The sequence below is a fragment of the Camelina sativa genome, chromosome 14 (genome assembly GCF_030686135.1).
Source record: "Camelina sativa cultivar CO46 ecotype springtype chromosome 14, ASM3068613v1".
In the NCBI taxonomy this organism is placed as follows: domain Eukaryota; kingdom Viridiplantae; phylum Streptophyta; class Magnoliopsida; order Brassicales; family Brassicaceae; genus Camelina; species Camelina sativa.
In genome coordinates this window covers 17,021,959-17,038,580 of record NC_141893.1, presented here as the reverse complement: position 1 = coordinate 17,038,580, position 16,622 = coordinate 17,021,959, and the positions used below count along the sequence as shown (strand labels likewise).

The window sequence follows — 16,622 nt, the reverse complement described above, 5'->3', positions numbered from 1 at the left end:
GATGGGTCTTGTTATATACAGAGAGAAGCTGATAAAAGAAGCCGCAAGTTAAAGTGAAAACCAGATGCTTTCTCCCACAGGAATTTTTCCAAAGTACATGTCGTGTGGGCAAGTGAATTAGTTGGTACTTGGTGGTAGTTTACCTTCGTGTCCACATGAGAGCAAAATGGATAAGGGTCATTATTGACTCTTCAAAGATTATGGATTATACCACAAGTGTCGGGCTATGCGTACCTTGTTTCGGTTACTATTTGGCCCTCACGTTTTTTGTTCACCTTAAGAAATTTTTAGCTACTCAAAAAATGGTAAAATTTGCCGACAAAATAAATAGTAAAATCTAATAATTAGATCCGTTTACATTGTTGAAAAGGAGGGCATAATGAGGTTGTTTTTTATGTTCACACAATATAATTGCATTATTCATTTATACAAAATAGTTCCCAAATAATTCCCAAATTGTGCCAAAATGGCTAAACATAAAGATAACAAAGGGTTTGTTTCCATCATTTTTTCAATCGAAAACCCTCAATATATATGTCATGGCAAGCTAACACAAACACACTCTACCAAATTGTCTAAACATTTTAATTTAGTCTCCTTTTAAATAATTCGAGAGATTCAAGTATATAGATTCTTAGAAGTAGACTCGCATATATTTTATTTTTATTTTTAAGAACTGTTTGGAGAATTACCTTACGTTTGTTAATTGCTTTTTCTTTTTTGAAGTATAATCAAACACTTCAAAATGAATATAAATATTATGTAGTTAAGAACTGAACTAGAAAACTTGTTACATAGGTTTGTTTTATACATATGAATATCTGATAATCAAAGATCAGGACCATAACATCTCCTCCACCAAACAAAAGGCTCCACGCTCAAACAGTATCCAGGTTCTGATTAAAAAAAAACAAAATTTACTCAGTAATGATTCTGAAAGTGAAGTATGAAATAACTAGAACCTTGAATACTAATACAAGAACACCAAGAAATCAGTAAACTGAACTTTATTAAGAATTTCCCAAACAACTATCTTACAAGCTTGTTTGATCAGTTTTATGCAACACCACAATAGCTAGTTTGCCACTGAAACAATCCTAATCTACCCAACCTTACCTGCACAGCAACAACTATGCTCACTCTTTATTCATTCACCAATGAAACCCTCAAGCAATATTACTTCTCTTTCATAGATCTAAACACACACTTTTCTCTCTGTCAAAGTGCTAACCAAACAAGGATGTGAATTGCTTCTCTTTTATAGACAGCAAAAATCTTCACCACACTCTTCTTTATCCAGCAAATCCTCCTATGCACCATGTCCTTCAAGAACCTCTCTTTGTCCAATGAGTCATAGGAGAAACCTCATCATTATGTTGACTTCAACACTCCACTTGCTTGTATCTTCCAACAGACACCTTTTAGCCTGACACTTTTTTCGCCCATGATCAATATCTCCACGCTCAATGCATCACACTGTCTTCAAGGTGTTGTGCTGGCAAAGAAAACTTGACACTTTCCCGCTTCGTCTGAAGTCCTTCAAGTACACTCTGCGACAGCTTGTAACTTTCCCGCTTCGTCTGAAGTCCTTCAACTACACTCTGCGACAACTTGTAACTCGTACAGATCCTCTGTTTCTTCAATCTCCCCCTTTTTATCTGAGTGTGTGCCTCAAGCTTCCTGTAACAAGTTAGTGTGAAGACAAGGAGACAAGGGAGAAACTAAACCAAGTACCATCAAGATTACTTAAATACTTCAGTGTAGAAAAAGGTTCAATACATAACCGAATAGAAACAACCGGAGAAGAGTTCTGCAGCCATAAATGCAATACATAACCGTTAGAGAGTTTCAGACTAAAAACAACCAACAAGTCCTACTCCTACTTATACTACTCCCCCTACATACGAGCATACACTAACTTCTTCAGCCACTCTCGGTCTCATCACCGTCTTCCTCATCTTCTGGATCACCCTCACCCTCAGAGTAAACGATATCAAGATAATCTCCCCCTGCTTGAGTGCACAGACTCATATAAAAACAACCGATAAATGATCAGATAGAGTAAGTAAGGAGAGAGACTTACCTGCAAGACGCTCCATCATGAGTTTGGTGAAGTCATGCAAGTGGCGAACATCTGACAGAAGTGTGAGTGGAGTCTAAGAGGGCAAAAGTTCCTTTGGTTCAATCTTGAACTTAGCAGGAGCAGCAGAAGTAACATCATCGGGAAGAGCAGGAACAATGCGTTGAAAACGCAGAAGCTGATCGATGAAATTGGGAAGGATGAGACGAACATTGGAGGAGGCATTCGCGACCATAGAGCTGTAGGCACAGATCTCATCAAAGACCAATTTCCCAAAGTTAAAACGACAACCTTTGAGAATCATGAACAGGAGTGTAGACCGCTCAGCGGACATAGAGCTTAGGTTCATAGTGGGCATCCAGTTCTGACAACAGATCTTCTGAAGCATAGCCACCATATCTCCCATCTCCTTTTTGCTGCGAAGCTCCCAAGTACGAATTCGACCATCAATTAGGAAAGTGACAATGTCATCAAGGCTGTCAAGAACTTGGATTTGAGTCGCATTCAGAGGATATGGCTCATTGGGAAGCTGGTACATGGTATTAACGTCGGTGGAGGGACCTCAACAACATCCTCCATAGCAGGCTCAGACTTGGGATGCGTCGAAACATCAGTGACATCTTCAAGATCATCACGAGGAGATGAGCGAGTGGAACCACATCGAGGCAACCGATGAGTGGGAACTGATGGAAGTTTAATCTTCCCCTGAGATCCGGAAGCGCGAGTACACGAGCGCTTGGGTGGAGGGAGAGACGAAGGTTGACGCTTGGTATTCTTGGAGCGAGAGACACCAGGTTCGGTTTTAGGAACAAGCGGAGGTACTGCTGAAGGAGGAACATGAGCAGCAGAAGGAAGTTCAGCAGCAGCATTGGTATCATCAACGCCAATATCTAAGGAGACGGGTTTGTCGTGATCCATGAGTAAGTGGAGACAAGATCTATGTGTGAAGGAAGTTTCAAGTACAAAGTACGATGTGGTCAACAGAGAGACAAAACGAAAGCGGCACAAGGAGAAATGGATTAGGTTTGAGACAGTCTCCCAATTAAATAGCCACCTGAGACACTTAACACACAAGTGAGATACATCCATGGGCCTGAAGGATTTTCAGAGCAACCCGACAAACTCGGCCCAAACACAAAACCAAAACCCAACAAAAAGCAACAGTGTTTATACACACAACTTAATGAGATAAAAAAAACACATTCTTTGATATCAATGTTTAACACGAAAACTATGATAACAATAAATGTGACATCTCATCAAGGCATCCTCAGACAAAACAAAATGTTTTTTTTTGTTTATATATATATATATATATGATAAATGTCTGAAATTCAAAGAATAACACAGAACACCAACAGACAAGAGGATGAGGATACCACACCTGAGTCCTATGTCTGAGGTCAGACAGACGGATTCCCAAATAAAGGGTTTGTACAGCTGCTGTGAGTTTAGAAGATGAAAAATATCAGCTGCTTAGCTCAAAGAGATGTCCAACATACTCAATGATCTCAACAGGCTAGACTACACTCATCATACTCAACCGGAACAGATCCTCATGATGTGAAGCCAAAATCATGGCGAGGGGGGTTAATGGGTTGATGTAATGAAGAAAACACATAGATACACAAGAGTATTTTTTTTTTTTTTTTTAATCTAGGAAAATCAAAGAAAAGAGAAAGAACACCAACCTCTTTCCTGCCGACTCATACACTTTTGAGTTTTTTTTTTTTTTTTTTTTTTTTTTTTTTTTTTTTTGTGTGTTTCATCCAACCTTTTTGGAAACGTTGTAGGGAGAACATGATGAGCAGCTGTTTTTCTGAAAAGACTTGCCAAAACAGAGGTTTTAATTATTCATAGATAAAAAATGAACAAGGAGCTGTGCAAACCTGTACAGGGAACCTACAGCATGAGTCTCAAACATATACACACATTAGTGATCACACAACCCAATTGAAGTTTGAAGATGTGAGAATGTGTTTAAATCCAAGGGTTTGGTAAAAATATCAGCAAGTTGTTTATCTGAGGACACATGAGAGATCTCAATTACCTTGTTCTCAACAAGTTCACGGATAAAGTGATGCCTAATGTCTATGTGCTTAGTGCGAGAGTGTTGAACGGGTTCTTTGAGATATTGATAGCACTTTCATTGTCGCAGTAAACTAAGGGGGTTGAGGATACAATACCATAATCAGATAGCATTTGTTTCATCCACATGAGCTGAGTGCAACAACTCCCCATGGCAATGTATTCAGCCTCTGCAGTAGACATAGTCACACAAATTTGCTTCTTGTTGTGCCAGACGATGAGATTATTCCCAAGAAAGAAACAACCTCCAGACGTGCTTCGTCGATCATCAAGATTTCCTGCCCATCAGAATCACAAAAACCTGCAAGATTTGAGTTAGTTTGCTTAGAATAGAGCAGACCTCGATCAGTTGTTCCCTTGACGTATTTGATGATTCTTTTGACAACATTCAGATGAAACATCCTTGGATCAGCTTGATTTCAAGCACATACACCAACACTGAAGCACAAATCTGTCCGAGTAGCGGTGAGATAGAGAAGACTACCAATCATAGCTCTGTAGAGCTTTTCATCGACCTTTTGACCAGCAGAGTCCTTTGAAAGCTTGGTTGTCGAACTCATGGGAGTTCTGGCTGACTTGCTCGTTTGCATTATAAATCTATGAATTAAGCTCTTTGCATATGTTGATTGAGAGATATGAATTCCACTGTCACTCTGTTTGATTTGCAACCCCAGAAAATACTTCATCTCGCCAACCATGCTCATTTCAAATTCCCTGGTCACTTCTTTTACAAAGGTCTTCACAAGTCTTGGATTAGTGCTTCCAAACACAATATCATCCACATAGATCTGAACAATGAGGATGTTTGAACCTTCTTCATAGATGAATAGTGTCTTGTCTACACTACCTCTCTTAAACCCATTTTCAACTAGGAACAAGGTGAGTCGTTCATACCATGCTCGTGGTGCTTGCTTCAATCCATATAGAGCCTTCTTGAGTTTGTACACATGATTCGGAAATTTTGGATCTTCAAAACCCTTTGGCTGAGTGACATATACTTCTTCTTGGATGATCCCATTTAGAAATGCACTCTTCACATCCATTTGAAACATCTTGATGTTCAGAAGACATGCCATGCCCAAAAGTAAATGAATGGATTCAAGACGTGCTACAGGGGAAAAGGTTTCATCAAAGTCAACACCTTCAACTTGAGAGTAACCTTGAGCAACCAGCCTTGATCGATTTCGTGTAACATTTCCATCCTCATCAATCTTGTTCTTGAAGATCCACTTAGTACCAACAACATTTACTTGCGGAGGTCTTGGAACAAGATCTCACACATTATGCCTAACAAACTGATTGATCTCTTCATGACACGCAGCAAACCAAAACTCATCTTCTAAGGCTGCAAAGATGTCAGATGGTTCCAGTGTTGAGACAAAACAAGAATGTTGTAACATTTCTCGGAAGTTGATCTGAACTCCTCTTGTTTGTCTTTGACCTTCTAGGTTGCCAATCACATCCGATTCTTAGTGATTCTTAGGAACTTGCAAAGGTGTTAACCTTTTATCCACAGCTGATCCTTGAGTAACCCTTGTTTCTTCTTCTTGATCCTTTTCGACTTTCTCTTGATCTAGAATTGGCAGATCTTCATCATCCTGAGCTACAGGGAATTCTTGAGTAGGTGATCTATCATCAAATACAACATTAACAGATTCTTCAACTCTCTTGAGACGTTTGTTGTATACCCTGTAGGTCATACTGTTTGTAGTATATCCCAGAAAAATACCTTCATCACTCCTTGAGTCAAACTTACCCAGGTGATTTTTATCATTCAAAATGTAACAAATACACCCAAACGTGTGGAAGTAGCACAGATTCAGAGTTTTCCATTTCCAAATTTCATAAGGAGTGGTGTTGGTGTTTGGTTTCACATAGACACGATTGATGATGTAACAAGCAGTGTTTATCGCTTCAGCCCAAAACCTTGGTGACACATTGTTACCGTAAATCATGGCTCTTGCCATTTCTTGGATAGTTCTGTTCTTTCTTTCAACAATCCCATTTTGTTGTGGTGTCCTTGGTGCAGAGTATTGATGTCGTATCCCTTGAGAGTTGCAGAATTGCTCAAATTCTTAATTCTGTAACTCACCACCGTGATCACTTCTGATTTGGACTATAGGTCCCTTTTCAGTCTGAAGTTGTAGAGCTAGTATCTTGAAGCTCTCAACAGCTTCTGTTTTTTTCTCTTAAAAATCTGACCCAAGTGAATCTAAAAAAATCATCAACAAGTACAAAGGTGTACTTTTTTCCATTCAAACTCTCAGTTTGTACTGGCCCCATAAGATCCATGTGTATCAACTCCAGAATCCTTTTTGAACCAATATCAACGATTTTCTTGTGATGTACCTTGATTTGTTTTCCTTTACTGCAAGCATCACATACTGCATCAGTTTTTCCATCGAGCTTTCGTATTCCTCTGACAACGTTAGCCTTCACTATCTTGACTAAACTCTGAGTGTTGATGTGCCCCAGCCGTCGATGCCATAGATCAAGTTTAGATACTGTAGCGGACAGACACATCTCTGACTCTTTCCACATATAATAGTTGTTTCCTGATCGAACTCCAACTAGAACTTTGTTTCCATTTTCATCATATGCACCACATTCCATTTTTGTGAATGTGACTTTAAGTCCATCATCACATAACTGGCTTATGCTGATTAGATTTGCACGAAGACCATCAACAAAATACACATTCGCCAGTTGTGGTTGGTTGGATCTGTCAATCATCCCTTTTCCTTTGATTTGACCTTTTCCTCCATCACCAAAAGTGTCTTTTCCACCTAGTATAGGTGTAAATTCGTCTAAGGCTGATTGATCTCCTGTCATATGTCTTGAGCATCCACTATCAAAATACCAAGAGTTTTGACTTCAGATGAATCTGTAGATGTGTATGCTACATTGGTTTCTACGTCATCCTCCTCAAGTTCTATCAGGCTTGGATTACAACTTAAGCTGATATTCTCGGTTGAGTCTTCTCCAGAAACAGCAGGGAGAGTTTTGAGATTGCCTCTTGAGTAAATCTCATCATCCTCATCATACATCTTCATTAGGTTGAGATTCGATTTTTCTGTATATAGATCACTGTACAAGTCTTTCTTGGAGATCCACACAGAGCAGAACTTCGCTGGCTCCAAGTAGCACTTATTGAGATTCCACAACAGATTGATCTTCTTCCTGAAACTGTAACAATGTCCTCTTTGATGATTGCCACCACAGTGATCACACCCATAAGTTCTTCTCCTTATGACCCTCTTGTGATAGTCCTTCAACGAATGATTCTGCCTTTTCTTTGATCTCTTTATCACTGAAATTTCTTTCGTCAAGTTAGTAGAGATATCTGCTTCTTTTTCTAGGTGACTGGCACTCACGAAGTTCAAGGTTGAACGGTCAGATCACTTGAGGTTCCAGTATTTCCTTGATACCCTAGACCTCTGTGTGTGGCATCTATTCTTCCCATGGGCAGAATCTTGTCTAGATCCTTAGTTCCACTGTTCAGCATCCTGATCTGCTTGTGTTTCTCATTCAACTCCTTTTCAAGCACTGTGGCTCTTCCCTTTTCTTTGTAATATTCTTCTAGAAGGTTGCTCAGTTTATGAAGAAGTCCTTCAGTTGATTGATCATTAGCCTTGAGTGGGGTATGGTTAACCTTTTCCGTTGCATCTTCATAGGCTGATTCAAGTTTAGATTCCAAAGTGGGCTTTTCTTGAATAAGCTTAAGCTTATCCTTGCTTAGATGTACCCAACTGTCATACAGAATTCTGTATTCCTCCTTAGGATTGATTTCTTCGTCACTCTCTGAGTCATAATCAGCTCCTATTTGAACATTATCTCCATTGACTGTAAAAGCAACAAAGTTGAGCAGTTCTTCCCCTTCCTCATCAGACTCGGAGTCGCTGAAGGTCAACAAAGATTTATCCTTTGACCTGGGTTTTGTTAGGACATTCAAACTTTGTGTGTCCCATGCCTTTGCACTCAAGACACTTCAACTCATTCCGTTTGGTTACAAGACATTCAGGTTTGATATGACCATAGCCTCCACATTCGTAGCACTGAATCTCCTTTCTCTTAGCAGAATAGTCAACATCTGGTTGTGATGATCTACCAACTGGTTTGTCTCCTTCTGAAGTACTCCAACGTCGCGTATCTCTGTTGTTGTTTCTCTCAACCTTTTTTAAAGCTTTACCAAAATTTCTGGCCAACAAGGATATGTTATCCTTGATTTCTTGAAACTGATCAGGTTTTTGATCGGCCTGAAACGCAATGCTTGAGACGGTTTGGCTTTGTCTTCATCAGCTTCCATTTCTTCAGATTTTAGTAAGCCGACCAGTTCAGAAAAAGTCATTGACTCAGTGTTGCCAGCTACCCTCATTACAGCCTTGTGAGCAGCAAATTTGGATGGAAGACACCTCAACAGTTTCTTCACCAGTTTTTGATCCTTGTAGGTCTTTCCAAGCACTTCAGCTTCATTTGTTATGGCACTGAGTTTTGAGCTAAACTTCACTATTGTTTCATCTTGAGCCATCTTCAGACACTCAAACTGAGTAGCTAACATATCAAGTCTCGTTCTCTTAACAGTTGACGTTCCTTCATGAGATTGTTGGAGAATATCCCAGACTTGTTTTGCAGACTTGCATCCTTGAATGAGTTTGAACTCATCTTCATCCACACCAGAGAAAATGGCATTCATGGCTCTTGCGTTGAATTTTGACAGATTCTTCTCGTCAATCGTCCATCTGGCTTTAGGTTTTGGGATTTTAACTCCATCTTCTGTTGTATCAAACGGAGGTTCCCAACCTTCTTCTACAGCTGTCCATGCATCTTCTCCTTGGCCTATGATGAGTTGTGTCATTCGAACTTTCCAATACCCATATCTCTTAGTATCCAGCATGATGTTCTTACTTGTACCCGTACCATCAGTATTTGGTTCCATAACTTAGGATTTAACCTGTGTAGAGACGATAGTCTCAGATCGGTTTTCCCGCTCTGATACCAAATGAAATAACTAGAACCTTGAATACTAATACAAGAACACCAGGAAATCAGTAAAATGAGCTTTATTAAGAATTTCCCAAACAACTATCTTACAAGCTTGTTTGATAAATTTTATGCAACACCACAACAACTGGTTTGCCACTGAAACAATCCTAATCTACCCAACCTTACCTGCACAGCAACAACTATGCTCACTTTTTATTCACTCACCAATGAAACCCTCAAGCAATATTATTTCTCTTGCATAGATCTAAACACACACTTTTCTCTCTGTCAAAGTGCTAACCAAACAAGGATGTGAATTGCTTCTCTTTTATATACAGCAAAAATCTTCACCATACTCTTCTTTATCCAGCAAATCCTCCTATGCACCATGTCCTTCAAGAACCTCTCTTTGTCCAATGAGTCATAGGAGAAACCTCATCATTATGTTGACTTCAACACTCCACTTCCTTGTAGCTTCCAACGGACACCTTTTAGCCTGTCACCTTTTTCGCCCATGCTCAACATCTCCACGCTCGATGCACCGCACTGTCTTCAAGGTGTTGTGCTGGCAAAGAAAACTTGACACTTTCCCGCTTCGTCTGAAGTCCTTCAAGTACACTCTGCGACAGCTTGTAACTTTCCCGCTTCGTCTGAAGTCCTTCAACTACACTCTGCGACAGCTTGTAACTCGTACAGATCCTCTGTTTCTTCAATCTCCCCCTTTTTATCTGAGTGTGTGCCTCAAGCCAACGATACAAAAAACTTTTGAAGAAATCCAAGAAGAAATGTGTAATGTACGCATTATATAGCTCATGCATCTCCAATAGATGGCTCAAACTATATGTGCAAGTGTGAAGACAAATGGAAAAAGATTGGACTGACAAAATTAAATGACACTTTATTTATAACAAATTTATATTTTCTTTATTCGTACATACATTCGGTGACAAGCGTTTAATCATCGTGTAGAGTTCTTCAACACAATCTTCTATGGTGATGTGAAATCTAGATCAAGAAAATGACAACTGATCAGTGAGCAGAGCCACAAGAGAAAAGACACTAGTCAAGCACTTCAACTACGGTTTGCTCAAAGAAGTTTAAAATACGAATTCATGAAGGAGCTAGATAGTAAGATGCGTTGGCAAAAGATCTCACGAGGGTAAAAAGCTGAGACCAGTTAGACCTTCTGTTAAATTCGGGCTTTCAACTCAATACCAATTGGAGAAAAATATTTATACTATTTTCTAAACAAAAAAAAATTTAAAAATTTTATGGGGAGAAAGATCCCATATTGAAAGATGTGATGGGACTTAAGTAATACATAAAGGGTTATGGTCAATTCACTCATTGCCAATTGGTTTTGAGTTGGAAGCCCACAGTAAAACCCGAATTTAACATGGTATCAGAACCTACACACGCTGGCCCGTTAATTAATCCGACCCGGACAGAGGCCCGATAACCCCATTAATTGATGGTCCAAAGGAAGGCCCAATTCCATCGAGATAGCTAAATAAAGAGCATTATCTCGAGGGGGCGTGATGGATTGTCGAGATTAATAGTTAGAAGAACCATTATCTCGAGATGGCGTGTTGAGAAAGATCTCACATTGGAAGATGTGATGGGACTTAAGTAATATATAAAGGGTTATGGCCAATCCACTCATAGCCAATTGATTTTGAGTTGGAAACCCACAGTAAAGCCCGAATTTAACACCTTCCCCAACGGGGGTTCATAGAGGAGAACTTAGTATTTTGTTGCAAAAAAAATAATCAGAAGAAAAGAAAAAATGTAAGGGAGCCCCTTATATATTATACCGAATGTTGATCTAAGAGACGAAACGTGTCAGCATTCTATTGGCCGAACAAAAAATAGAAAAGAGAAAAAAAAAATTATTTGGATCGAATTTCATTTCTTTAATTCTCTCTCTCTCTTTCTCTCGCGATTGAAGTCCCGAAAAGACAAAGATTTGTATTTGGAATCGAAGGGTGTGGAGGAAGAGGAGATTGCGGTCGGAGAAGATGCGTAACGGGGGTGAATTAATGACTCGGCCGTGTCCCATCGTGATAGATTGAATCGTCTCCGAGAGGATGTATGAGAGGCGATTTGAATTTGGAATCCACTCAATCGGAAGAGATTGAATCAATTGGAATCAGAGGGTAAGTTTCTCAATACAATTAGTGATTGAACCAATCCTGATTAGTGTTTTATGATTAGAATTCTTTGATTTTGGATTGCAATTTAGGGTTATTTGATGTTTGTTAGAAAATTAGGGTTCTTGGTGTTCATGTGTTCCGATATGATCCATATGTTTAGTAGATGTTGTCCGAATGCTGCAGGTCGGTTGTTTCTTAGTTACTATATCTTTGTGTCATTTCAGTGCTGCTGTGATGACAAGAGCTTTCCCTGACTATATGGCTCAAAGGAAGGATCTCATGCTTGTTCAGAATATTGCTAGCTACTTGCTCCTTGCCTGTGGGGTTATCTATTTCATTACAGTACGATCTCCTTCATTTTCTCAAATATTACATCTGCTTATTATTCCTCTCTTACTTGTATTACTGTTGAATCTTTTTTTCATATTTGTTTGTGCATTGTTGTGGTTGCCTCTTGCTTATCATAATGCATTTCACTCTATAATGAATCTTGGATTGTGCATCTTATTGTTTCTTTAGATTTTTTAAGTGAAGAGTCTAGCATCTTGTTTCGAAGGTTACCAGCTCTCTTTATATGATATATATGGGGTTTGCCTGGTAAGAAACCATGATGTCACTTTGGTCCTAGACCTTTAGGATCACTTGGATAACTCTTAACTCTGAACAATAGGTGCTTGATATAGTGGTTAGCAAGTCTCTATAGTTATTTCTAACTTTATAGAATGAGCTTTTTGGTCGAGGTTTTAGTTACCACTTTCGCCCAAATCACTTTCTTTCCAATGCTGCCAATGTAAGATCTGCCTATGTTGGATTTGGTCGGCAAAAACTTTCCTTTTTCTTGGCAATATATCTGAGTTCTCGTTTATGTTTCGATGTCAATCTTTGATTGTTGTCTTAATTTCAGGGAGTTCTATGCATCGACTTTCTGAAGCGTGCTCGACAGCAGAAAGAAATATCAAGAGAACAAGCCGTCAAGGATCTTGAGGCAAGTATTGATAGTTTATTATCATCTAGTTTCTATACTCTGCATCATTACCATTATCATATTCCTCAAATGGCTTCTAAATCATTGAATGTTGTTGCAGGAGATAGCCAGACGCAGGGAAGAGTTGTTTGCATCAGAATATTCCTCAAATGGCTTCTAAATCATTGACTGTTTTCATCCTTCCACTTGGATAAGAACAGCAGATTCTTTTGTTTTTTTGTTTGTTGAAATTGAAGCTTTGATATTTTATAAGAGACAAGAACTACTGAATATGAATTTCGACATGTTGATGTAAATTACCTGCAGTATATAGTAAATTGATTGTCAATATAAAAAAAATGTAGCTAATTGATGAATGCTATATCTTTCTAAAGGCCAAAGAGGAAGCGAAGCTAAAATGAAATTGTAATTTTATAGTTAGTTTGAGTAATTCTTTCTTCTATCTATTCATAATTGGGCTACGAGATTAGAGAATCAGACAAATAATAATCGCATTAGATTGGCGATATTCATCTTCATTACATTACAATATCATGTTTTTGGCTTCTTATCCATCACATTTGAACTTGTGACTAAGAAGTTTTCTTTTTCGTCTGAGCTACTCTCATCATCAGACAACACAAGAAGAATGTCATTAGAACAAGAAGCAGCAGTTGTATGTTTAAAAATTAATTAAATGTAATATTTTTTTTTTTTATAAAATCTTAAATGTTTACACATTTATACCACTTTTATTCTATTTAAAATTTTTAAATTTCAAAAAACAATACTTTCAAAAATAAGATATCCAAAATTAGAACCTACCATTGGAGGAGAAAATTTTAACTAAAAATCATGAGTTCTTATATTCAAAACAATACACAATTAATTCATAAAAAAAATCAAAAAGTGTTTAAGATCCTCCTAATATGAAGCTACCGATGGCCTTGTCTTTAGAAGCTTAGGTTTGTAATCTAATATATGCGAGTTAATATATGTTAGTTTTATACCTTTTTGTTTTCATTTTTTTTTCATTTAAAGCTTTAGATAGAGTAGTCTTGGAATCGTTTGACAAAAAAAAAAAAAAAAAAAAAGAGTAGTCTTGGAGTCTTGAACAAATAGAGTTTTATTATCATTGTATATGATTCAAATGGGACTGTTGTCTTATATATTTTTTGGGAGAAATTGGATGATACGTTGGCTCACCGTGTTTATAAGATTGAGTATCCTAATAGATTTTGTGATATAGGAGCTTTGAATCATCTACATTAAAATGAAACAAGAATCGGAATCAATGTTTAGAGTTAGAAACCTTAGTTTGCTTCTGTGATGTAATAAAACTTCAAAGAAAGAAAACTACTACACATTGATTGGAACATCATGAATTTATTGTTGGGTTCTTTTTTGTTTTATTCAATCAGTTTTGATGGTAGCATTTATTAGATAAGATATAGTTGTTTTAAAAAAATGGTTTGTTTAGTGTATTCAATCAATTCCACTGTTGTTCCAATTTTTCAGATGTCATTGTTTCTACTTAGATAGTGTTTGTCTTGTGGTAACTGTAAATAAGCTTGAATTAATTGGAACAGCAGTCAAATTGGTAAATAGAGTTACAAACTTAGTTTGCAAAAATAATGTTTGTCCAAAAAAAAAAAAGTTTGCAAAAAAAAAGTCTGTGTTAGAGAAAACAAAAGAGAAGAATAATATAACTCATAAAAAAAACACTTCAAATAAAGATAGCATAAATGATATTATTTTATTCAATCAATTTTAATGGTAGCATTTATTACATAATATATCTAACAATAATGTTTATTTTTCCTTAAGGATGATCATCCATTAGGAAACAGTAAGGCAATGATCTATCGCGGTTTATACGACAAATAGTGTGTTCATTATAGTAGCCCACTTCCCAAATACATTGTTGGCATATTAGAGAAAAATACTTAGGTTCACTCTTACGGACCTCTGTATTCACTCCTTTTCCTCTCAACCAATCAGAATGTTTTATCTAATATTTTATTTAAAAATAAATCAAAATTAAATTAAAAAACTAATTAAGAAAACAAATTTTGTATACTTTTATTTAAAGAAAGTTAAATATTATTTTGGTTTAGATTTTACAATTAAACGAGGTTATATATCGGTTTGAGTTTATAAATGAGAATTAGTGTTTATATTTTATAATTAAAACGAAATTATATGTCGATTTGGGTTTACAAATAAGGTGGTTAGGGTTTAGATTTTACAATTAAAATAAAATTATATGTCGGTTTAGGTTTACAAATAAGATGGTTAGGATTTAGATTTTACAATTAGAACAAAATTATATGTCGGTTTGGGTTTACAAATAAGATGGTTAGGGTTTAGATTTAACAATTAGAACGAAAGTATATGTCGGTTTGGGTTTACAAATGAGATGGTTTGGGTTTACAAATGAGATGGTTATGGTTTAGATTTTACAATTACAACAAAATTATATATCGGTTTGGGTTTATAAAAGAGCGGTTTAAATTTCTAATTTTATAATAAATGTGTACAGATTTTATTTCCTTATTTTGTAAGTATTACTCTTCTAACTTGTCCAAATGGATTATCTTTTTTAGATATTTTAAATATATCAAAATTATGAGATCCGCCTCCTTTCCACCAAAAATGACAATGAAATTTTGTAGATTTCGATATGTTGACATGAAATCTGAAACCCCAAGATTGCAAATATGCCAGACGAATTCGTCCTAAATCATTTTCATTGGATTTACAGCGCACATTCAAAAATTTAAAGTTGTCCACAACGTAACGAATTACAACATGCTTTCTGGCTAGAGGCATCAAACCGTTGTTGCCCGGTACTTCTGCTGCGGCACTTGATAGCTGACGTAAAACCAATAAGAGTATAAGAGATTAAAAATAATAATACAAAATGTAATACAAAAGGATGATTATTAGTAGAAGCCATGGTTATGTAAATTAGGCTCGAATAGCTAGATAGAACGGAAAAACGTTTTTTTCATATCTAGACAATTACAATACGTATCGAACTATCAACTGTGCGAAAACATACATGCACTTTTAATTTATTTGAATTTCATACCCAAACTTATAATTTTGTGCTTAAATATACAAAAACGTTATTTGCTAATTCTGTTAATTTTTCGTTAACCCAATCTGACCTGAATTCCAGGTGTACAAAGGAAACGACGTCGTTGGCTAGGCTTAAAACCGTGACCTTGAGAGTCTAAGACACAAATATCTCTTTAACCACTCGGAGATGCCATATTATTGGGATTTGTTGAACAAAACATTTATATATTATCTTTCATCTCGCTTCTAAATTAGTGATCTTCATCTTCTTCCTTCTCCCATCTCTAAAAAATAACGAGGGAGAGAACATAACCCATAAATTTAAACACAAAATTTATAATCATTAATATAATTACAAATCAGCTTGAGAAATGTGACACCCTAGTTTTAGAGATTTGCGGAGATGTTTAAAAGAATTGATTTGGCCACCTATATTAACAAAGTGCACTTATCTTTTCGGTCAATGGTCCTGAGAGAATTTCATAGTTAAGCGTGCTTATGCTGGAGTTGTCTCAGGATGGGTGACCTTCCGGGAAGTGACTATCGGAACTGTGTGAGGGAGGACAAAGCACAGGGAAAGATCATGTGGTGATTTGTAGGGACGGTAACAAATCTTTAAAGCCTCCCGAACATAGCAAACCGGTCGTCGGATATGAATGGGCTCACGGACCTAGTGAGAGGATGTGAGGCCCATTAAAGAAAGTGGGCTACTGGAATTGGACATAGGACCTACTAAGAGATGGTAGTGGGGACGTTACAAGAAACAACGAATATATGAAGATTTGAAACCACCCTTAATCGTCTATTTTGTAAGGATGTCTCAGATCCCAAATCTGGATCAGAACAGCAAGAGACTCCTCAGTCTCAGAATTCTCTAGCGAATCGATCCTTACATCGAGGAAATCGTGATCACAACCGCTCATGTCACTTTCTATAAATCCTCGTTTGCATAATTTGATGATGTTTTGCTATGTTACCCAACGACAAAATCCATTTTTCTGGGTTAGAGAGAAAGAAGAAATAGTAAGACGAGGAAAAACACTGAATTGAAAGATATATTAAATGTTTGTTTAATAATTCACAATAATATGACATGTCCTAGTGGTTTAAAGAGTGATTATTGCATCTTAGACTCTGCTAAGGTTAGGCAAAATAGTTGAACCCAAAAATTTAACCCGAACCCGATTAAAAATATCCGATTCAAACCCGAATCCAAACTTTAAAAATATCCAATTGAATGCTTTTAGTAAATGAAATGGGTACCCGAACC

The 16,622-nt window shown here is 37.0% G+C and overlaps 1 pseudogene across 1 annotated transcript; it reads right to left on the bottom strand.

Moving 5' to 3' along the window:
- Nucleotides 1-14,090: 14,090 nt before the first annotated feature.
- LOC109128697 (S-protein homolog 5-like) lies at nt 14,091-16,341 on the bottom strand (annotated as a pseudogene). The gene is made up of 2 exons (XR_015580799.1): nt 14,849-16,341; nt 14,091-14,234 (listed from the first exon to the last, which is right to left on the bottom strand). The product of XR_015580799.1 is annotated as an S-protein homolog 5-like (transcript).
- Nucleotides 16,342-16,622: the final 281 nt, after the last annotated feature.